General features: G+C 35.4%; 1 long non-coding RNA gene across 2 annotated transcripts; it reads left to right on the top strand.

Moving 5' to 3' along the window:
• The first annotated feature begins 5,723 nt into the window (after positions 1 to 5,723).
• LOC125369132 lies at positions 5,724 to 20,047 on the top strand. Of its 2 annotated transcripts, XR_007214638.1 has the most exons (4): positions 5,724 to 6,278; positions 6,603 to 6,717; positions 6,852 to 6,898; positions 19,994 to 20,047. It is a non-coding gene; the product is annotated as an uncharacterized LOC125369132 (long non-coding RNA). The 2 variants fall into 2 exon arrangements; XR_007214637.1 differs by lacking the exon at positions 19,994 to 20,047 and having other exon boundaries at positions 5,725 to 6,278; positions 6,852 to 7,730.
• The last annotated feature ends 5,234 nt before the right edge of the window (positions 20,048 to 25,281 follow it).

The raw sequence follows: 25,281 nt of genomic DNA, 5'->3' as shown, positions 1-25,281 counted from the left end.
GTATTGAGGATAAGCACAGTTGCGACAACAAGGATAGATATTTATGGTGAGTTCTATATTCAGTGGTGGTGCATTTTTTTTTTTTGCGTGATGTTAGAAATCACAGTAGACCCATTGCCATTTCTACAAGTGATTAGCACAGACTAGCCTTAGATGCTTTAATTATTGTTTCGGTAGTAGGCAATACAGTTTAGGGTTGGTGTAGAGTGTAGTTGCGGTCATGCCATAAATTTTCTTGTCATTACATCAGGTATCGTCTAAGTAAGTAAAGCTGAACTTAGTACTTAGAATGTCGAGCAGAGGTCAGAGCATTTAAGGTTGAGTTTTATGGTTGTAAGAAGAATAAGCATAGTAGTTAGTGTGTATCTTTCAGGCATTTAGAATCTAGAGAAGCTTAAGCGAGTCCTACTTATTTTTATAAGTAGAATAGAAGTGTTTTAAAATACATTATTGCGTCCAGTACCGTAAAGAAACTTATTATGGCATTTCATTATTAGACATGCACATTAAATGCCGAGTCTAGTATACCGTAAGTACCATAACTCATTTTCAGGACATGCATCATTTATCATACCTTTTGTGTTAGCGCATTGTTCCTCAGAATCATGCATTACAACCCTTTGGTGATAAGGGGTATCATCACCCTGGTGCGCGATATTGTAGAATTTTATAAAAAGAAAATGACTAGAGATTTTACAATTTTATAAAGGTGTTTTCAGATAATAATAATTTTTATTAATAATGATTATAAGTAAATAAATAAGTAATTCTTTCAAAGTAAATTGTGTTAGCTTGAGGTTCTCTGGATGACGAGCTTAGTTGCTATGAGAATGGATCTATGGCTCAACATACGCCACTTTGGATTGTAGAGAAACATAGGAGACTTCCTAGATTCCAGTCGAGGTGGAGTTCTATTTCGGGATGACATGATTTCAATATCCATATGATCTTGTATCAGCTATCACAACCAGATGGATGATAAGATGTAGATGTTAGGGATATCCAATATGTGTAATGGACACGTCATTAGGGAAGAGTGTAGTGGAGAATGTTCATGTTGTCATGGTATCTTATTGTCTTCCTAAAGGAACTTTCAATATTATCACCGACCGGGAGATTAAGTTCTGCGTTGATACTATACTTAGTATAACCCCTTTTCCCTGCCACCTTATAGGATGTTAAAGGAGCTTAAGGAGCAATTACTAGATTCTTTTGGATAAGTGTCTCATCAGACCTAGTAAATCTCATTGGGGCACTCAAGTGATGTGTATGAAGAAGAATGATGATTGCTTACTCCTTTCTATTGATTTTATGCAGTTGAATAAAATGACTATTGGCAACAAGTGTTTGTTTCCCCTTACAAATGATTTGTACGATTAGCTTCAAGGTGCAACATGTTTCCTCTAAGATTGATTTTAGATCTGGGTATCAACAGTTAAAGATGCATGATGGGGACGTGCCCCAAGGCAATGTTCAGATTCACTATAGTCGTTATGAGTCCTTCATGATGCCATTTGGACTCACTAATGGGCCTCCAGCCTTTATAGAGCAAGGTGTTTAAGCCATTCCTGGACTGCTTTATAATTGTGTTTATTGATGTTATGTTAATGCATTTCAGAAGTGAAGATAAGCATGCTCGAGATTTGAGTTCAATTTTGCCGACTTTCGGAGAGCATCAGTTGTACGCTAAGTTCTCCAAGTACGAGTTTTGGTTAGAAAGCATTGCTTTTCTAGGTCACGTTGTGTCTAAAGAGGGTATTCAAGTGGACCCCAAGAAAGTGGAGGCAGTGACTGACTGCACAGACTGACCAGGGTGATAGAGGTTCATAGCTTTCTGGGTTTGGCAGGATACTACTATCGATTTGTGTAAGACTTCTTAAGGATCGCAGTGCCTTTAACTAAGCTGACTCAGAAGAACGTCAAATTCCAGTGGACTAACGCGTGTGAAAGAAGTTTTCAAAGGCTAAAAGACTGTTGACTTTAGGTCCCATGTTGACCTTACCCTTTGGGACTAGTGGATTTATGGTGTATTGTGATGCTTCCAGAGTGGGTTTGGGTTGTGTTTTGATGCAGCATGGTAAGATAGTGGCTTATGCATCCAGGCAATTGAAGAGGTATGAACATAATAACCCTACTTATGATTTGGAGATGGCAGCAGTAATTTTTGCCCTAAAAATCTAGAGGCACTATCTCTATAGGAAGACATGCGAGATATATACAGACCATAAGAGTTTGAAGTATATTGTATAGCGGAAAGAATTGAATCTGAGGCAGAGAAGATGGTTGAAACTTTTGAAAGATTACGATTGTAATATTCTCTACCATCCAGGTAAGCTGAATGTCGTGGTAGATGCCTTGAGCAGGAAGTCAGCAGGTAGTCTTGCTCATATTAATACAAAGAAGAGACCTCTGACCAAAGAGTTGCACGAATTGAGCAACCAAGGGTTGTAGATGGAGGTATTAGAGTCGGGAGTATTGTTGGCACATTTCAGGGTTAGGTATGTGCTTATTGACAGAATCAAGTTAACTCAGAGTCGGGACCCATAGTTAAGGAAAATCTTAGAAGGAGTGCAGTAGGGTCGAGCTAATAATTTTGTTATAGACGATGATGATACTCTCAGGGTGGGCACTAGGCTGTGTGTTCCCGATATAACAACAATTACCATGCAAGCATCGAGATGGCCCCTTATGAGACATTGTACAGTCGAAAGTGCAGATCTCCTGTGTGTTAGGAAGAAGTTGGCGAATGAAAGTTAGCAGGACTGGAGTTAGTTCAGATCACGTCAAAAAAGATTTCTATTATCCACGAGCAGCCGAAGACAACTTTCAATACGCAGAAGAGTTACGCGGACCCGAAGCAAAAGCACGTGCAGTTAAGTATTAAGGAGTATGTGTTCTTAAAGGTGTCCCTATGCATGGTGTGATGCAGTCTGGCAAGGAAGGCAAGTTGGCCCCTCGTTATGTGGGATCCTTTGAGATTATTGATAGGATTAGAGATGTAGCATACAAGTTGGACTTGCCACCGAACTTCTCGCATGTACATCCGGGATTTCATATATCCATATTGACAAAGTTCATTTCGGATCCTTCGCACGTATTGCAGTCTTAATATATGGAAGTAAGTGAAGACTTGACTTACGAGGAGCAGCCGGTTATGATTGTAGATACTCAAGTTTGCCAACTGTGCTCTAAGGTTATATCGATAATTAAGGTGTTGTGGCGGAAACATTTGTTAACAGCGTGTACCTTGGAAACCGAGCAGGAGATGAGGAACCTTTACCCTCATTTATTTCAATCTTGAGGTAAGCCTTGCTTCTTTCAAAACTTGAGGATGAATTTTTCTTAAAGGTGGTAGAATGTAATACCCGTAATTTTTAAATTTTAATTTCATTACTTTTCGGGGGCATTTTAGTAAATAAATACTTTGATGTTTAATTCAGCATCTAATAAAATATTTTTAAAATAATAATTATTGATTACTACAAGTAATTTTTAAATTTCATATTATAATAAATATATCGGTTTTCAGTGAAATTAAGGTATAGTTTTATGATTTTGATTAAATAAGTCAAGTTCTAATTAAATTAACTTGAATATGCGTGTATATTATTAAAATTAAAGGGAGGACTTAAAATATGTTGAATATTGTCTATTTAGCATCGAGATTATTTAAATAAGCTTTATATTTTTGCTAACTTATTTGGCTATATATATATATATATATATATATATATATATATATATATGTGGGGCTAACAGATCTACTACTTTAATTCCCGCCCCAACAGAGATAATTTTGTATCTAATCGTATAAAGGCAGTGCAGATCTATGAATAGGGATGTTGCGCGAGTATCTACAGGACCTAAATCATCAACAGTTCTTCAAGCACGTTGAAAGTCGTCCCTAGAGTCGCTCACCGACCGGAACACCGAGAGGACCTCCTGTGTCAATCACTTCCATTCCTCTTATTAGACCGTCTGTAGCACTCATAGCTACAAACTCCGAACTCGATTATTTCCTAATAATTGTTGTACTTCACAAGTTATTGTGAAATTTCAGTTAAGTTATGCTATAACTATAAAAAAATGAAGACTCTTGGATTTTTTCGTTCTGTTAAGAAAATGTTCATTCTTCAAATTTCATTTCAAAATACTTTAATTGGTACACGCAAAAATAGGTCAATTCCGCTACCTTTTGCTCAATCTCTCGTGGAGTCAAATTCTCATCAAGATGAGTCAAAGGAATGGACCCTCGGCCTCCGGTTTTCATATACGGGACACGCCGAGCAAAAATACCCTCTTTCACTTCTATTCTAATAGATCAATATCCTTCATAAGGAATCGGGAGGAAGATGCGACGATTTTTCTAGGGAATCCCCAAATGAAAAATACACATTATTCCTTCTTTTCTATCGAATCGATCATAACCACTACCTACATTCCACAAAATTGTGCACCACAAATAAGAACTAATAAATAGACCGGCGATCCCATAGAAAGACATCACGATCCCTTGTGGAAAAAAAATTATTTGCTGAGACGGAAATAAAGATATCAAATTTCTGCCAAGATAACTGGAAATTCCAACCAATAAAAATCCCAATGAACTTAAAAAAAGTATAAAGGCCCAGCATAAATTACTTGTTTTGCGAGACCCCGCTATAAGTTCTATCCATATACGTTATGATCGCCAACTCATACTAGATCCAGTTGTTTTTTATTTGAAGTGGGAGACTAGCCCAAATGAGTTTGACTTTTTTTTTTTTTTTTTGTTTCCGAAGTAACTTTCATCAACTCAGATTATTCTAGTGTGAATCTTTAGGAGGAATTCATCAAATTCGTTAGATTAGAAAAAAGAGAGCTCAGCCCCCCCATAGGATCCCCTATCTGCACATATATAAAAATATCAACTTTGCTTTGCATTTCTTTCAGGCATCCGCCACAGTTTTGATTTATTTTCAAATAGTCCATTTACTTATATATCATATATCATATTTACCTCTGCATAAGAACCCTTTCATTTTTATTTACGTTTGAAGGGAGCTGCTCCTATGTTATATCATATTATACTAAACTAAAGAGATATCCGTATTATATATGTATTATATTATGATCCAAGTCTAAGTCTTGAAAAAAAAAAGAAATGAAATCTACCCCCGTTAGACCTAATTGGATCTAAAAAATCTTATTTTTTTGAACATGAAGAGATAAGGAAGCCATCGCAATTGCCGGAAATACTAAGCCTACTAAAGGCACAAAAATGGAGGGTAAGCTGTTGAGAATTGTCATAGAATGGGCACCTCGATTTAATATTTGTACCTGTTATTTAATTTTTTTATTATATATTATATTATATATATATATATATATTTTAAAATAATAATAATTGATTACTATAAGTAATATTTTTAATTTCGTATTATCATAAAAAATTTAATTATATCGATTTCCAGTGAAATTAAGGTATAGTTTTGTGATTTTGATTAAATAAGTCAAGTTCTAATTAAATTAACTTGAATATACGTGTATATTACTAAAATTGAAGAGAGGACTTAAATTATGTTGAATATTGTTTATTTAGCATCAATATTATTTAAAAGCTTTATATTTATGCTAACTTATTTGGCTATAACTAACTGTTAAGTATATATATATGTGGGTGTGTTTGTGTGTGTTTGTTAATATAAATAGGATAACTGTTGTAAGGGTATTGTAGCATGGTTGTTTTATAATAAGAATAGACGAGGAAGAAAGAAGAGAAAATATTATAAGCACTTTTTGAAAAATTGCAAAATTTATTTTTAGTCTCTAGCAAGAGACCCAAAAAGAAAAAAGTCCCATCCTCTCCTTCTCACCACTGACGCCATCGCCTCCTTTCCCCCGCACTCTCTGTTTCTGGTCATTAACCTCGCCGCCCTTCCGTCCCTTGCCTACCGTGAACCATCCTCGATGTCGCTAGCCTGTTTCCGCCATCCTCACCGCCTGGAGCCGACGAAGGAGAGGTGCTTGAGAGGAGGAAGCTTCCTTCCTCACTGCCACCACCAAATCAGCCCCACATCGTTGTTTCCTTGCCAATCTGACACCAGATTCTAACTCTCCACCATCAAAAACCCCCTGGACAGCTCTCCCCCGCTGTATCTCTCGCCGAAGCAGAAATCCTTCCTCCGCAATCAGGCATTTTCTGGCAAGAGCTAGACTGTAAATATGGTGTTTTTGGTTTTAGCACGTCTCAAGTTTTGAATAGATACTTTCGGATTTGAATCCTGATGTCGTTGAGGGTACTGACTTTCGGACTCTACTGTTTTCTAGACACACAGAATTTCAGATTTTCGGTTTAATATAATTTTATTTGGACTTTAAAATTATTTTAAAATTTTAGAAAATATTATTACTATTAATCTGTCAATTATGAATAATTTAACTTAATTAGATTTAATTAATTTATAACGTAGTTATAAATATTATAAATTAATTAGTATGATTAATTATTTTTCTGATTTGTGATCAATGTGGTTCTGTATAATTAGTTTAAATACTAAGAAATTGTTTGTGGGTTGGTTGAGAATTAAATATTTATGTCGGACAGATAAATAATTTTGTAGGTTGAGCTTCATTGCGGAGTTGGAACAAAAATGCAGTTTTGGTGGCCCGACTCCTGATAAATAATTGCCGAATATTTAAAATATTTCTAGCAGGTTCTGGACCTATTATACGAGGGTAAATATCCATATTTTAGGAGGTTCTGCCGAATTTTCGATAGAATTTTTGAATTTCTTAAGCAGTCTAATCTAGGAGTCTAGGCCTAGGAAAAATTAAAGATATCTTATTAATTGAGTTATTTTCGTGGATAGATAATTCGTCCGTCCAGCCAGCTTCATCCGAGGTGTAGGTGCAGACTGTGAGTAAAATCATATATCCTCTATACATGCACTATGCTAAATTCTTATATTAGCAGTTCAATTAATAATTATTTCATATAGTATTATCATATATATATATATTGCTGAAAATTTTTATTCTATATTTAATAAAATAATTTATCGATTTAAATAATTTATTTATTATTTATCCAATTAATTGATTTATAACTTTTAGATGAGTTATTTATTGTTCATCTAAATAATTGTTTATGGATTTAATTATTTATTTACTATTTATTTAAATAATTATATTTATAACTGCAAATTATGTGTTGTTCAATGTTATTTAATAAGCTATTGAATAATAGTTAAGTTGCTTGCTATTTATATATCCTTTTTTTGCAATATCGATACTATGATTGCATATTGACTCGGGATGAGGCTGCAGCAGAACATGCCACCTAATCGGTTGCATCAGGACTGTGTGCACACCAGTATTAATTAGAGACAAGTAGTAAAGAATATTTTTAAAACTTGTCTTGGTCGAGTTCAAATCTCTAGGCTATGAGGATTTGATTGCCGCAGTAAAGGTCCCTAGTCAAGCGTTGCTCTCTGGGCCTCCACTTTATTGGGAATCAAGTAACTAGGCTGATTTAAGGATTCTAGTTGAGGTTCGCTCTCTAGGCCCCAGTCGTGGAGTAAAGGAGCCGAAAGGCTGCTAATATTGGGGTTAGGGTTATGATGAGGTACTTGTCCCATAGCGTTTAAATTGTATTTTTTTGAATCATAGCATGACACATGTTTTAATATGATATAATATTTTATTTTGATTAAATAAATATTTTATTGAGAGAGTTGTCTTTATTCTTGGATTATATGATTTTAACTCAGACTGACAGTCTCAAATTTAATTATTTTTTAGGTGTATGTTTGATTTTCTACAGTTCTTCTCCTTTGGCAGCCCGACCTTACCTCCAGTCTGGTCACTTAGGTATCCAAATAAGTCGATGCCCAGAGAGCAATACTCGACCAGGGACCTTTACTCCGACAAACACACTTTACTAAGCCTAGAGAGCGATGCTCGACCAGGACAAGTCCTAATCTTTTCTTTTTAAATTTACCTATTTATCCTTTTCCATCACTCTCGGATTTATACCAGAACACTCATCAAACTCTTATGTTCTACTGCCGTCCCATCCCGAGTCATCATACAATGATAAAATCAATTATAAAGAAAGAACATACATGAATAGTAATTAAAAAGCATAATACATATCAATAATAATTAAATTAATAATTAGACTTGCAATAAAATAATCACGATAGCAAATAAAAAATTTATGCATGACACGTGCATAACCGATATATGACTTTAACTCACAGCTTTGGCGATTTTCTAGCTCTGCTCCGATGCCTCGGGTGGAGCGAGCCGAACTAACAGATCATCTAATCACAGAAAATAATTAATCAATAATGCTGAAACAAATGACCATTAACCCTAGGTCTAGATTCCTAGTACCGCCCGCTCATTTAATCATGACTGCAATTCTACCAAAATTCACAGAATCTCCCCTAAAACACGGACGTTTATCCCCCGTAAAACGGGTCCAGGACCTGCCAGAAAACACTTTGAATAATCAATAATTCATTTTAACGGAAGTCGGGTCCCAAGACTTCACTAATTTCCTGACTCTGCCACACATCACAAAACACAACCTAAGGCAGGCAGTCCGACAACAAATATTCTAACACACAATATTTTCTAATATTCAACACAATTCAATAAACATATAACTTTATCAAGAAATTCTAAAATCAACGGGTCAAAGAATTACCGAGACGCTTGATCACTCGATCGACTCGCCTCTAGCCGCAGGAGTCCGATCGACGATCCGAACACACCATCAGACTCAAAATGACGCGTTGATGACAATCCCTACTTTCGATTTTCCGATCCGACCCCCGATCATCCGGAGAGATTTACAAACGATCTCGACCGTCGATTTGCAAACGGAGTCTTATCGCCATGAAACCGGTGCCATTGTGAAGCTTGAGCTGAGGGGAGTCCGGATATGTCCTTCGATCATCCATCCCCCGTCGGAGCTCGCCAGAAAATCCGAAAAACACCGGATCTTCCGTCTTCGGCCACCATTGGCGTCACCGCTGCTGCCAAAAGAGAGCCCTCGCCGAGGGGAGCCGATCGCCACTGAGATCAGCCGACAAGGCCGCCGGAAAAGCGCCCGGAAGTCGTTGCCTCTTCCTCGCGCTTTCCGCCGCCACGCTCAATTTTTATTTAGCCTTTCAATTAAGCCCCTAACTATTTAATTTGGGCCAAATTAGAATTATTGAAAATACACAATTACATATATACCCCTAGCCGACATATTTATTTACAAAAATACCAAACATACAAATTTTCATTAAACCCCCATAATAATAAAATTATACTTTTAGTCCTCATCCCAAAATAAATTTCCAATTTAGTCCTAACACACAATTAATTTAATTAATTAAATTGCTAAATATTTTCCGATTAAAAATTTACTCCATTAACTAATTAAAATACCCTTTTTTTTCCAATAATTCTTTTATAAAAATATCCTTTATAATTTTTTTCATGACTCTCAAATATAGAATTTAATTAAATATGTTCATTTGAGGGAAAATTTTGAATAACCAAAAATATAATCTATTTCTCAAATAATTTACTTAATTAATTTCTTAAAATTTCAAACTAATAGGATATAGAAAATAACTCCTTTATTTATCTAGCATTAAAATTCTACTTAATTTATTCCAATTTAAACCAAAAAATAAAATTTAAATAAAAATTTATTTATTAATCATTATTAATATTATCTTTATTGAAGAAAAATTTCGGGTATTACATAAGTGTTCTGGCAAGGTTAGAAACTAAAAGTTCAACACGCTTGATTTCTGGGATCGTTTTGAGTTATATATATAATGTGTGTGTTTTTTTTATTTCCTTTTAATTTTACCAAAAATTAATTATATTTACAGATATTATGGGCTAATTAAATAAAAAAATAAACTTTAGGGCTAATTGTGAAATTGCTTGTAAATTTTGAGAATTAAACTGCTATTTAATCTGGTTTTTTAAATTTTAAAATTGCTTCGTTGTATTTTAAAAGTGTTCAAATATATTCTAAAAATATTCTAACTACAGCATACTGTGTCGATAAAAATAAAACAAAATATTTTGACATATGTAAATATGTGTTGGCCAATTGTCAAACATATTTTTATATTAAAAGATGTCTAACACGAATACTTATACCTTTCAAAATCATTTGTACTTCTTAAATTATAAGTGAGGCCTCAAGTAGCATAACTTGAAATAAAATCAATGATGCAGTCCATAACCTAATTCTCTAACCATTTTATTTAGACCAACAAAACTAATTAATAAATAATATATAGCCTAAATTAGATATGATTATAATTCGAAGTGTATCAGAATTATCAATGCCTTGAAATAAAATCAATGCATTACTCCGTAACATAATACATAAAACTTTAAAATTTAGCGCTTTATCATCTTCCATGGACTTTTTTATTTTATTTAAAAACAGTACAACCTCTTATAAAATAAGGAATTATTGTTTTCATGTAATTGTTTAAGAATTGTTTTATTAATGTATTTAGAGATAATTGTAGAAATACTGAATTTATTATTTGATAATTAAACATTTATTTTTTTAAGAGTTAGGATTTAATGCATTAAAGTGAATTATTTTCTGGATACAAAAGAAGATAGGGACACCAACAAAACTAAACAACCACTATTCTGGAAAAAGAAACCCTCAGGTATCTTCATGAAGGATTTGAATCAGGCTCTCAGAAGGAAAAATCAAGTCAAAAGAGCCCCTTTAGTATGACAAAGCTAGATAAGCAAGTCAGTCAGCAGCTCGATTGCCCTCTCTGCACATATGTTGAACTCTAACATCTTTTAAGGGTATGATTGGAACTGTTATTGGGTGTTCAAAAAACAGACTTGGAAATTTTTTAATTTAATATATTAAATTTTTAATTTATTTATAAATTGGTTTTCTTAAATCTGCTTTTAGGAAAAGCATCTATTCACCTAATATTTGAAAAAGTAATTTTCAAAACTTAAAATATCATTCAAAATAAAAATTGAAGTTAGAAAATCTCTTTTGCAAACTCAATGTCAAACTCACCCTAAATCACTCATCAAATTGCAACAAGCATGAACCAAATTAGAACAATGACCCTCCTAAGGCACCAAATCCAGAAGCCACTACACAACAACCTGGGAGTCAACCTTAACCACAAGTCTCCTATAGGCCTTATTATAAGCCAAAAGATAGCCATTTAAGAATAGCATATGGTTCAGCCTCAATAGCTTAACACTTTCCAATATTGATAACGAAACATTCAACCAATTACCACTATAATCATGAAACGACCTCCTCCAGCAGCTCTCCCAGGATTCCTTTCGGAGCACCCACTCATATTTCTAATGCAATTTAAAGGAGGAGCAATCCAACCAATCAGTCTCATAACAACTTTACTCCCTGGAACAACAGACGAACAATTATTCCAAGCTCTCTCAACCTCAATTGCATAAGCTTTAATGAACCAAGCCTTTTGATCTAAAGGCAACAGTTTCTTTCAAAAAATTCTATCATTCCTTCAATGCCATAACTACCATAAGGTTAAGGCAAAAAGCATAACGCAGTTACCTTTATAACCCTCTTTATAAAAGATGGAAAAATTATGCAATAACCATTGAACCATACTCGTTTCTTTCTCAACAACATGATAACGAGTCAACAGTAAATGCTCCCAAGCTCGAAACTTCCTTTTCTCGATCTTGATTTGCATAGAAATGAAATTCAGGAACTAGGGTCCTAGCTGAACCGAAGAGAGCCTGCTGGTGATCCCTAAGGATAAGAGTGAGGATTCCACAGAAGTCTAACAAACATCACAATAAGGAGTAAGAGTTAAACCTTTCTTCACTCTCTCTGTGTTACTTAAAATCTTATCCTGCACAATAAGCCATAAATACATGCAAATTCCTTGAGGCACAACAACCCTCCAAACTAGTTTCCAGACCCTTGCATTCTTCCTTAGACCAACATGATGAAGAGCTACATAAGCTGTTTTAATAAAGAAGTCACTATTCTTTGAAAATTTCCATATTTCCCCATCTTGAGCTCCACTATCCTCAGACAGTAGGAAAGCCGCTAACCTTTGTCCAATATCTATAGGAAGAATACCATTAAGCTTACCCCAGTCCCATCCTCTACCTGCTATTTAATAATCACTACCCAAATAGTTTTGATCCTGCAATGGCACACTAGAAACTGTTATTAAAATTAGAGGGACATCTAAGAGCTAAGATTCCATCTAGAAATTAGTACTTCTACCATTTTCTAACCTTCTTTATAATACCCTTAGATACTAAAGGAGCCCCTGCCTGAATACCCCTCCAGATTGAGGAGGTAATCTGATTCTTCCTTGGACAATTTATATCTCTCCCACCCTTCATATACTTATTACGAATTACTGTAGCAAAAAGTTGATCATGATCTCTTAGCACTTGCCACCCCAACTTTGCTAAAAAAGCTATATTCACCTTTCTCAAATCCTGAATCCCTAACCCACCAGCTGTTTGGGCTTAACCACTTCCTCCCATCGAATAAGACTAACCCCCTTTTGTTCATGATTTGCTCTCTAAATAAAATTTCTACATAACTTCTCATCCCATTAATGACTCCATAAGGAATTTGGCAGGTCTGCAGAGCATAAGCATGGTCGAGAGCACTGAATGGACAAGCGTCACACAACCAGTTAGGGACAAATTCTTAGACTTCCAACCTGGTAATTTATGATTCACCCGATCAATAAGGAACTGAAGAGCATTATTCGATACTCTCCCATGAATCGACAAGGCGCCGAGATACATTCCCAAATACATTGTTAACGAAATACTAGACATTAAAGAGACCTTTTTTACAACACCACTATCAACATTAGGAGAAACAAACAAGCTTGACTTTTGAAAGTTCACAAGCTGTCTTGAGGCATGAAAAAACTCATTAAGGCAGGCTATTATAATACCCATATGCTCCTCCGTAGCCTCTTCAAACAAAACTGTATCATCTGCGAACAGCAGATGGAAAAGGCCTGGACCATGACTAGAGAAAGTTAAAGGCTTCCATAACCTGAACTCATACATAATTAATTAAGTGGGATAGCTTCTCAGCACACAACACAAATAAGTACGGCAAAATTGAATCACCTTGCCTAATTCTTCACGAAGGTTTGAAAGCAGGAAGAGGCTCACCATTCCATAAAACAGAAAGACTACTAGCTTGAATGCAATCCATAATATTCTCGCACCAAGTACTACCCAAGCTAATATCTATAATGGTATTCCTAATAAACTCTCATGAAATACAAGCATAAGCTTTTTCTAAATCAATCTTCATAACCATAAAACCGTTACCAACCTTTCTAGTTTGCGTACTATAGAAAGCTTCCCGAAACATAATAACATTACTTGAAACGTGTCTTCCTAGCATAAAATTACTTTGAGAGGGAGAGATTAGATTTGAAAGCACTAGCTTTAATATGTTAACCATGGTCTTTGTAATGACTTTATAAGTGAAAGGCTAAATGAAATATACTAAAACACACCTCAATAGATGAGTGAAAACTCTATTTTCTTCATTGAAAGGAAACAACCTTTTAGTAGGCATTTACATAACATAAAGTTGAAAAATAGCAGCCCACTACTTAGCATGAACTAGTTAGTGGTAATCCTAAACAAGAATGATTGAAAGGCTAACTACATCCCTACAAATTAGGGATTTTATTTGAAACAGCAAACTAACTTGATTGACACGAAACGAACTGTTGAGAAAGAGTCTTAACAAACCCTCCCTTAAACTAAAACTGATACTGCATTTAGTTTAACAGAGGTATCCTGCAAACTCCAAGTTGTTCTCAAAATGACTGAAAAGCTCCCAACTTCAATGGTTTAGTCAGCACATATGCAATTTGATCCTTCGTTCCATAGTATACCAACTTAATAACTCCATCTTCATTAAGATCTCTTAAAAAGAAATACCTTACATCAATGTGTTTGCTCCTGCTATACATTACTGGATCCTTAGACAGTTTGATAGTAGAAGAATTATCACACATAATCATTGTACCTCCTTACTGTGAATAGCTTATCTCCTTCAGTATTCTTCTCATCCATACTGCTTGACATGCACAACTAGCTGCAGCAATGAATTCGGCTTCTGTTGTAGAGAGAGTGACAATAGGTTGCTTTTTAGATGACCAAGCAACTGCTGATTTATTCATGAAAAATACATAGCCAAATGTACTCTTTCTTCCTTCTAAATCTCCAACAGAATCACCGCTGAATCCAACTAGCTCCTCTGTTCCACCTCTTTATATGCAATTCGTAATCAACTGCTCCTTTTAAGTATCGCAAGCATCTCTTTATAGCTAACATATGCATTTCAGTTGAATTTGACATGAAACGAGAAATCAGACTTACCACAAACATTAAGTCCGGACGGGTTGCAGTGATATACATCAAACTCCCCACAATTTGTTTGAACTGTGTTTCATCTACTTTCCTCCCTTTGTCATCTTTATACAGCTTTTGTCCAGGAACTAATGGGTTGTTGACTGAGTTACAGTCCTCCATCCCAAACCTTCTCAAAACTTCAGTTGCATACTTTCTCTGGCAAATATATATTCCTTCATCACATTGAGTCACTTCTATCCCCAAAAAGAATCTCATACTCCCCAAATCTGTCATATCAAATTCTTTTTGCATCGACACTTTGAACTCCCTCATCATATCAACATCATCACCAGTATAAATAAGATCATCAACATAGATACTAACAATAAGTATCTTACCTCCTTCATTCTTCTTTACAAAGAGTATCTGCTCATTCTGACTCTTTAGGAAACCTTCTTTGAGAAAGTAGTTTTTGACTCGACTGAACCAGGCACGTGGTGCTTGCTTTAGTCCGTACAGAGCTTTGTGAAGCTTGTACACCATATTCTCTCTGTCTCTTTTCTCAAATCCTTTCGGTTGCTCCACGTATACATCCTCCTCTAATTTTCCAAGTAGGAAAGCTGATTTCATATCAAGTTGGAATACTTTCCAACCACGTTGAGCAGCTTGAGCTAACACCATTCTTATTGTGTCCATCCTTGCTACTGGAGCAAACACTTCAGAATAATCTATTCCATGCTCTTATGAGTAACCTTTAGCCACGAGTCGAGCTTTGAACTTGTTGACTTCTCCAACCTCATTCAGCTTTGTCTTATAGATCCACTTGACACCAATCTTCTTTGTACCTTTAGGTAGTTCAGTCAGCTCCCAAGTCTGGTTCTTCTCAATTGCTTCAATCTCAACCTCCATAGCTTTCCTCCATTTTTCAAACCTGACTACTTCTTCATAGGTTGTGGGATCAGTGGAATCAATAATTGTCATGTTAACAACATCACTAGCATCTTCTTCCTCTGAAAGTCCCTCTCCAGAGACATAGTCATTCATCCAGGCTGGTGTTGTCCTTTCCCGACCCTCCCTTGCTCTCATCCTGGCACTGTTTGTGTTGACATTTGAAGGACTTACATTTGTTAGTTGAAGTTCCCTGATGACTGCTTCTCTTTCACTGCTAAAATCCTCATATATGATATCCTCCTCATCATCTTCATCATCCCATTTCAGCTGCATTTTTACTTCTTCTTTGTGACTCATCTCCCAATCCCATTGTTCTTCTTCTTCAAACACTACATCTCTACTAACTCTGATCTTCTTTGTTGTGGGATTGTACATCTTATATCCTTTGGACTCGTCACTGAATCCCAGAAGCACACATTTGACACTTTTGTCTTCCAGTTTTTTTCTTGTTGCATCAGGAATGTGTACATGTCCCACACATCCGAAGACCCGAAAGTGCTCAACTGATGGCTTTTTTTCGCTCCATGCTTCCTCAGGTGTCATGTCTGACAATGCGGCTATAGGTGATCAGTTGAGAACATAGATTGCCCATTTAACTGCTTCATGCCAGAAAGGTGTTGGCACTTTTTTCTCAAAAAGTGTTGATCTCACAAGGTTGAGCACGGTCCTGTTTTTACGCTCGACAACTCCATTTTGTTGAGGAGTGTAAGCCGTAGTAAGCTGCCTCTTGATTCCATTCAGCTTGCAAAACTCTGAAAATTCTGTTGAGCAGAACTCTCCACCTCTATCTGTTCTTAAACACTTTATAGACATGCCACTTTCTTTTTCTACAAGCATCTTAAAACATCTAAAGTACATATATGCTTCTGATTTTTCTAATAGAAAATAGGTCCATGCTTTTCTTGAGAAATCACCTATAAAACATAGTATGTACCTTTTGTCATTGTCTGAAGCAGGGGAAATAGGACCGCAAATGTCAGCGTGAACTAGTTGCAACTTTTGGGATGCTGTCCATGTGCTTTTCTTTGGAATTGGATCTCGATGTTGCTTCCCTTTCATACAGTCATCACACACCTTACTTGATGCATGTAGTTGTGGTAGCCCGCGAACCATGTTCTTGTAATGGAGAGTCCTAAGACCTTTGTGACTAAGATGTGCGAAACGGCAATGCCACAAATGAGTGAGATTTTGAGTAGTAGTTGTTTGAAAACACATCTCTTTCTTCTCTACCTTTTCCTGGTTCTCCTCATGATCTTTTGAAACCAACAAAAACATTATGTTTGCTGTCTTGTTGGTTTGGATGATTAGGCCTCTGTCTGGGTGGTATATGCGGCACATTCCTTCATGCATAAGGACTGCCAAGCCTCTCTCTTGTAGTTGTCCAACACTCAAAAGATTGTTTTTGAGTTTTGGGACATAGTATACCTCCTGTACGATATGAGTTACTCCTTCAATACACAACTTCACTTTTCCTTTCCCAAGTACACTCATTCTATTGTTGTTGCCGAGCTTCACCATACGACTAAACTCCTCATTCAATTCAGAAAACTTGCTTTTATCTCCACACATATGGTTAGAGCAACCAGAATCCAGAAACCATGTGTCTTCCCTCTTAGCTTGATACAACTCCACATATGTCATCAGCAACATCTCTTCTTCTTCATCAAATTCAGCATAATTTGCATCCTTGTCCCAAAAGGGACATTCAAACTTGTAGTGACCGAGTTTGTGACACTTGAAGCATTCAATTGTGGCACGGTTGTAACTCTGTCTCCCTCTGCCTCTTCCTCTATATGTTCCCCTGCCACGACCTCTTTCTCCACTTCTTTCTCTACTCACATCCACTGTGGCTTTGAGTGCTTGTTCTTCGCTGACATTAATACTACACTTTCAAAACTTTGGTTCGTGAACCAAGAGTGAACTTCGAAGTTGATTCAACGAAAGAGATTTCAGATCCTTCGATTCCTCAATCGAGCATACAACGAAATTCCAGCTTTCAGGAAGAGTGTGCAAAATCTTTTGTACGATCTTGGCATCCTCCATGCCTTCACCTAGATCACTCATATTGTTGCAGACTAATACAACTCTTGAGAAATAGTCAGAAACAGACTCACCCATTTTCATCTCAAGCACCTCAAATTCCCTCCTAAGTGTATGCAACTATGCATCCTTCACCTTCTCATCTCCTTGAAATCTGGTTTTCATTGAATCCCAGAGCTGTTTGGATGCATCCTTCTGCGTAATGATCTTTAACGTTGTCTTGTCGATGGCTGCAAAGAGGTAGTTCTTTACCTTCAAATCTTTCAGCTTTAAATCTGCTAGCACTTCTCTTTGGAATTCATTCATGACAACACCACTTGCCGGTTTGTTAAAACCTGGATCCACCAAGTGCCACCACTTCTTAGACCGCAGTAGATTCTCTATGAGCATCGCCCAATGCTCATAATCTCCATCAAAATAAGGAATAGTTAGCAAACTACCCTTTTCTACCATTTCTCACACACTCACTCACGTCTATTTCCTCACTGTTCTCTTGTGTTTGCACTCAAGCCCTCTTGATCAGGCGCCAGGTGGTGGCTCTGATACCACAATGAAAGGCTAAATGAAATATACTAGAACACACCTCAATAGATGAGTGAAAACTCTTTTCTTCATTGAAAGGAAACAGCCTTTTAGTAGGCTTTTACATAACAGAAAGTTGAAAAATAGTAGCCCACTATTTAGCATGAACTAGTTAGTGGTAATCCTAAACAAGAATGATTGAAAGGCTAACTACATCCCTACAAACCAGAGATTTTATTTGAAACAGCAAATTAACTTGGTTGAGATGAAATGAACTGTTGAGAAAGAGTCTTAACAATAAGTAACATTACAAAGACTAATTGCCCACATTTGACTCAAACTATTCGGATGTTGAATTTTTAAAATCAAGGTGATGAGGATCTCATTAATATAAGCATCTAAATCACCACGAAGAAGGAAAGAGAGCACAAATTTGCTCAAAGAAGAACTAACAACTCCCCATGCTTTTTGGAAAAAGCCTACATGAAAACCATCAGGCCTTAGAGATTTCTAAGGAGCCATTTGAAATAAAGCAACTCCAACATCTTTAACCATGAAAGACCGATTCAATTCCTCTAGCTGATCCAGGTTAATGGAGGAAAACAACTCGGATTGAGAGAGTCTAGCATAACAGAAACATCAACTTTGTAGAGATCTTCATAAAAATGATAAGCTATGACCACGGCTTTTTCAGGGCCCGACCCAAGTTCTGTGTGATCTCGTTACTGTGTTAAGGAACCATTCTTCATACTAGGCCCATTTTACAATGAGTCGTTCAGTTGAGGGCCCTAAGGGATTATGAAAAGCTTTAAGACCATTCAAAAAAAGGGTTTCCACCCGATGAGATCGGGACATGTTCAGAAGCGAGAATAACAACTTTGTATCCCTCATAGAAAGCTTAATTTTCCCCTCCTTAAAATTAGAGATTCTAGGTTTGAAAAATTAGGTACGAATAGAGAAAGTTTTATAAAAGAATCTATATCCGCCTAAGCAATGACGCATAGCCTCCACTCGATTATAAGCCTTTGCCTATCCTAATAATATTATCTTAATCGGTTGTGCCTTACTTTTTTTTTAATCATCAACACTTTTTTTATTTTGCTTAGCGTGTGAAGTGAGAAAATAAGAGACTAGCCTAAGGTGGAGGTATTCAAGTACCTTGACTATTCCTAAAAGGGAAACACATCGGCACCTTTACTAGTCCTAATCGGGAGTCACTTTGGTTCCTTAAGTTTTATCTTTGCATACTTTGGTGTTCATAACATTTGCAATTTCTATTAACCCTATTATAAATGATAGATTCATTTTATTATTAACATTTAAGGTGACCTATAGTGAGGTGCGAGAGTTACTTTAGTAAGCTTAGTTCATCCTATTATCTTAACATACGGGATTATCACAATAAATATTAAGTTCAATTTTATCCTTTATTACATATGATGTGAGTTCCTAAAACATAAAATAAACATGCATAGAAGAAAGTAGAGAGAACAGAAACCAGAAAAGGATTAAGGAGAACCAGGGGAAAAACCAGAGGGGGGCTTAACAAACAATGACCTTAAGGGCCTTAATACAAATTAAATAAAAATGACTTAGTCTAAAAGAGTCCATCCTATTTTGGAGGGATTGTCTAACCTTTGTTTGAAGAAGTAAGGTTGAGCCCACGCGAGTATTTGGTCCATTAACACGAGGAAAGTTCCTTAATGGTTATAAAGGTAGAACGATGTCATATGCACTCTGAGAGTTAAACTTTTAAATATTCTAGCAGATTTCTATTGCTATTTAGAATATGAAGTATGTATTTTTCTGTTATGCTCAACTCTTGAATGTAAGCAAGAAATGGTATGATGAATTAAGAAAGAGTACAAAGAGTATTGGATTCATAAGCTCAACTTAAGAATGAAACACACAAAGTTAGATATCATAGGAGATCTTAAATGCTTGAAGCAAACTGCATGTATATCTAGTTGTGCACTGATGAGCATAGTTTTACACATATTTGCTTGCATATTTTTGCGTATGTTCTTAGCAATTATTATGCTTTTATTCCCAGATCACCCATGTTTTATGTTCTTTTGCATTTCAGGAACATTTATAGGACTATCATCGGTGTTTAAGCAATTATAGATCAATACGTGCGGAAACGGACGAGAATTCATCAAGATCGGACAAGAGCACCGTTGCACATTGAGCACGGCTGAGTCAAGGCCGTCGACCATCACTAGACTGGCCGTGACCAACCATCAAAACTTGATCTTCAAATCAATAGTTTGGGCACGGTTTCTGTAGCCACCACGGCCTTCAGCACGGCCCGTGGTGGATAACACGGGGAGCAACACGGCCTGTGGTGGATAACACGGGGAGCAACACGGCCCGTGGTAGCCAACACGGGGAGAAACACGACCGTGGTGAAACCCTACTTGGTGAGATCCATAGCCTTGAACACGGTCGTGCTGAGTTAAATAAATAAGAAAAAATGAGTTTTTCTTAAGAGAAAGGGGGAAAGAGAAAGAGTGACATTGAGCCCTAGTGGCTGGTTCGGTTTCGCACAATCGAGTGCGAGAGAGTCATAGGTGAGTAAGAATCCCGAATCGTAAGATTCCGAGTGCAAAACAGAGTGGAGCAATTCAAGAGGCGTTTGGGAGATTAATCAAAGTGTAGATCCGGATTTGGAGCTCGCTCATCCAATTCGAGAGAAAAGGGTGTACATGTTTTATTTTCATTATTCTTTCATTGTAATTGATTTCCTAGATTGTTTTAAACATGAACATGTTTAGCTAGACTGATTTAATCCATTTGGGATTTCTTTACTATGTTGGCTTGATATTATATTGTTAGATTGTTTGAGTTGGTTTTGTATTCTTCTTGTTTTCGGTGATGAATAAGATTATGCATTATTCATGAGACGTTGTGAATTGTGATGTTTAGATTGCTTTATGAGATTGAGAAATCCGTTTGGCAATTGGAACTTTGAATAACAAGAACTGGTTAATAATCGCTTAGAGATAAGGATAATTAACTAGCCGGATTAAGAATTAACAAAGCTTAATAGAGGCGGATTAAAGCTTAATGCTAATTTAAGAATCAATTGTTAGGAAGAGATTCCAACTTTAGGTTATTAGGTTTAGGAATTCGGTTATCTCGAGAGAGAAACCGAATTCTAAGAATTCGTCCACGGGTAGCATAATTAGACTCACTGATCCTTTATCTTTTGTTCGGATGCCAACTAGTTTAGATTCCCTTTGGGTTTGTCTTCTTGTCTTGATTATTTCACTTATCAATTACTCCTGCATCTCCCTTAGAACTTAGCTCGTAGTTAATAGTTAGTTTAGAATTTATTCATCATCCATTTTAGGTTAATATAACAAAGAACAAAGAAGTAACTCTGGGCTTTCGCTTTCCCGAGGAATACGACCTTGATACTCGCCATTAGTGCTAGACTGCATCGATAGGTACACTGCCTTAGATTGTAGCTAACACGAGTAGCACACATCATGCACAAATGCACTTGACATATATCTAGAGTAGTAAGCCAGTTAATCAATTATATTTCTCTTCAACTGTGAATCAACTATACCACTATTGTAAGAATGTCAGATATTAGATTTTACAAGAGTTCTTAGATGCCTGAAGTAAACTGCAGATACATCTAACTGCACATGAAAGTACTCTGTAGATATCTAAAGCAGTAAGCGAGCTGATCAATTAGATGTCTCTTTATTTATGAATCTATATCAAACTAAAAACACAACTGTTGAAGAAGATTCACTAAGATTTGTTAAGAGGAGTTGTTTGAAATCAAAATTTAAAGACTTTTTGACGCTTTGATTATATTGAAATCACTTTGTAAATTCAATAGAAAAATAGATGACTGTGAAATAGAAATCATATTTTCAGATGAGAATGAAGTGCAAGACAAGTAAAGGAAGTGCATAAGGGACTTATACTGGATCGATACAGAGACCTACATCCAGTCCTTAAGGATCACATCTTAAGCTTATTTCCACTATATGACTCTCTTTAAATGGATAGAATTAAGCCTTATAAAGCATCTGGAAATAGACACCTAACACATATGAGATATCCCACTCTTTTGTTGATCCTCAGAAATTACAGGCTTTTGACTACGTTTCACAAGCTTCAATAGGTGCAAGTGAACCTCTCACAGACTTCCAATTGGGTGGTTGTGTCACCCCTAATATCAAAATTTAGTAGGTATCTGACGACCTCTCACAGACTTTTAACTGGGTGCCTGTGACACCCCTAATAGACATCAGTAGGTGTCTGACGACCTTTCACACACTTCTAACTAGGCGGTTGCGACACCTAAATCAACCACAAGCTTTTCGTCTAAGTACTTGAAACCTTTATAAGATTTTCATTTTAATAAGCAAAGATAAAATAAAAATTCCTACATAGATCAACAGTGAACACAAAAGGAATTTGATCGGAAAGAATGAAATGTTATCTCAAGAAGGTTTAAATAAAAAATCAAATTTTGGAACAGAAACTCTCTTGAAAAGTATGAGCGATAGAGCAATTCTTTCTTTTAATTTAAAATAAATTTTTGGAAAGACTCAAGGAAAATTCAAAAGTATTAAAGATGAAGAATAAATACTTAATGAATAACCTCTTTGAATTTCTTGGAAGATCTAGAGTTGTAAGCTCTTCTTTCCTTAAAATCTAATTTAGGAAAGACTCTTTGAAAAATCAATGGAGTAAAAATAATATATAAATTTTGATAAATGAACTCTTTTGATAAATAATATATAAATTTCATGATAGATTTAGAGTTAAAGCACCACTCTCCTTAGTTATAGACATGATGAAAAAGTATTCATAAGATAGAAAAACTAGTTCTTAGAAAGAATAATAAAAAGTATCAATTTGAAATTTTCCAACAGCTATATTGCTAGATCTCTACTCAATTTGAAATAATAATATAATGTCTTAAGATGACTGTGCGGAGTTACTTTTTTTTTCTTAAAAGAACTAGCTATTATACCCATGTGAAAATATGTAAGTGCATGAGAAAAGGGTGTGACATGGCATAAAATGATTAGATGACTAACAGGTATCGAGTAGAAGTCTGATGAAAGACAAATTTCTCAAAATACAAGGAGTTGTAAAGAATAAACTTTTGTGCATAAAATCCACTTTTGAGAAATACAAAATATAATATTTTATGTTGTGCACTAAAGTTAAAATTAAGATATTGCGGTGTGCATGAAGATGATTTTAAAGTTAAGATATATTATGGTATGCATTAAAATCAAGATTGCACATGAAATATTAATGGATGTGTTTTTACAGATTTTGCATATGAGAAATAATTTGATGCAAGAGGTCAAAGCTGATCTATTTGACAATATGACTAATTGACGCACTCTTTGGACTATCCTAGGACATTTAACTTTTCAGTCTTATGATTACGTTGAGCTCTAAGAATGTAGGCTTCTGATGTTTTCTTTATATTCCTCAGTAGCCTTCCAGATGCTTAGTCATCTAATCAGTTGATTAAGTCATCTAATTCTTTTAGTTACGTGTCAGTACTTATTTTCCAGATCTAAATATCGAGCGAATTACGGAAAATCCTATGATGAAAGTTACTGCCTTTCTCAAGTTTTAGAATACTGAGGATGGGCAAATCTAAGTTATGGATCTAAGTTATGGTTGAGAATGATTAAATAAAAATCACATTTTTTAATATCAATTTGGATTTAATTGTCAGAAAAATTAACTTTGAGGGTTGAAAGTGTCGTTTCAGTGTTTAGGGACCAAATTGTCACAATTTCCCAAACCTTTTACCCACAAAGCCCATCGGATTTATGTATAGTCGAATCAACTGAGCATAGAGCCGAATTGACTCTATGTAGAGCTGGTCGACTCTTCACAATGCCGATTGGCTATTTTTCATGATTCGATACCGTTTTACGCGTATTTTGACTCTAAAATGCCCAAAAATAAGAAAATAGGTTTCTATAAAGTTTTTTATGATAATTATTAAGATTCTTAAAAGATTTTTATTGGATAATATTGATTGATAAACGAAAATCTTTTTCTTTAAAGATTAAAAACTGAAGTTTATTATTTTGTTCTCTAGGGTTTCTAAACCCTAGCTCTATATAAGCATCATTATGTCCTATGCCTAGGGTTAGCAACATTCATTAATTGAGAGCTACAATCATTAGGCATTAGTAACACTTTTTCAATAGATAAAGACTTCTGAGAAAAAACCCTAGGTTCAAACATAGAGAGTTATTTTGGCAAGTCACTAAGAAATAACCCAAGATTAGGAAACCCTCTTCTTAGATCTCAAGCAGAACTAGGTTCTTAGCCGATCTTTGATTCAGCTTCTTATAGTGACAACCTAAGGCTTCCCCTACATCCACATCATCAACATCCTTTTCACTACTATTTTCTTTATGTTGATTTATGAATCTAGAAACATGATTAGACTTACTTTTTGAAAGTATAACATGATTTACATGATTAGATTATGATTTTTCCCTATTTAACATGTTGATTTTATTGGATTTTGAATCTGATTAGTTTAGTGAATATGTCTTAAAAAATTTTGTATAATGTCAATTTCATTTTTAGGGTTTACAGGTTTGTTTAGGTTTCCTTTGTTAGATATGTCTTTCTTATTTCTTATTATATTTTACATATTTTAATTATTTTTTATCCTCTCTGCATGTAAAATCAGCTTTTGGACGTGAAAAGCCGAAGGAAAATTGCAGACTGACCATCCGAAGCCCTTAGAGCCGATTAGCTGTGCACAATTTTGGCATGATTTTCAAGTTTTTGATGTACTTTTAGTGATTTTATGTATTGCACTTAGTTTTTAGGTATTCTTCTTTCGTATTCTAGTTGTAGAAAGGGTTGTAATAGCTAGTTTTATTTTTTCTGCACTTTCTTTTTATGCTTGATATGCCAAATGGTTGTGATATGATTGCCTAATTAAAACAGACTCTAGGCGCTAAAAATTAGACCAACATGAAAATTATAGTCAATTACGTTAATCAGATGGTAATTGGGCTAAATCTAAATTTAATATAGACCTAGTAGGCTTTGCCATGTTTTAAATGAATTAACTAGGTCATATTAGATTTAAGATCACATAATTGGACCTCTACATAAAAAGTAGTCCCTCTAAGCTTAAAGGCTAGAATAAAAGCATAACTTGTAAGTGGGCTAGAATAGGTAAAACCTTGTACATACTTAATTAGTAAAATAGAATAATAAATCAAACATAGATTGGGCTTAATAAAATGGGCTAGACTTAAGAGAACCTCACATGTTGTAATGAATGCTTATAAATATAAACTGTTATATTTATAAGGAATAGCTTGTTAAATAATAAAACTAAAG

The sequence above is a fragment of the Ricinus communis genome, chromosome 2 (genome assembly GCF_019578655.1).
Source record: "Ricinus communis isolate WT05 ecotype wild-type chromosome 2, ASM1957865v1, whole genome shotgun sequence".
Lineage (NCBI taxonomy): Eukaryota > Viridiplantae > Streptophyta > Magnoliopsida > Malpighiales > Euphorbiaceae > Ricinus > Ricinus communis.
This window is presented reverse-complemented; position numbering and strand designations above follow the sequence as displayed.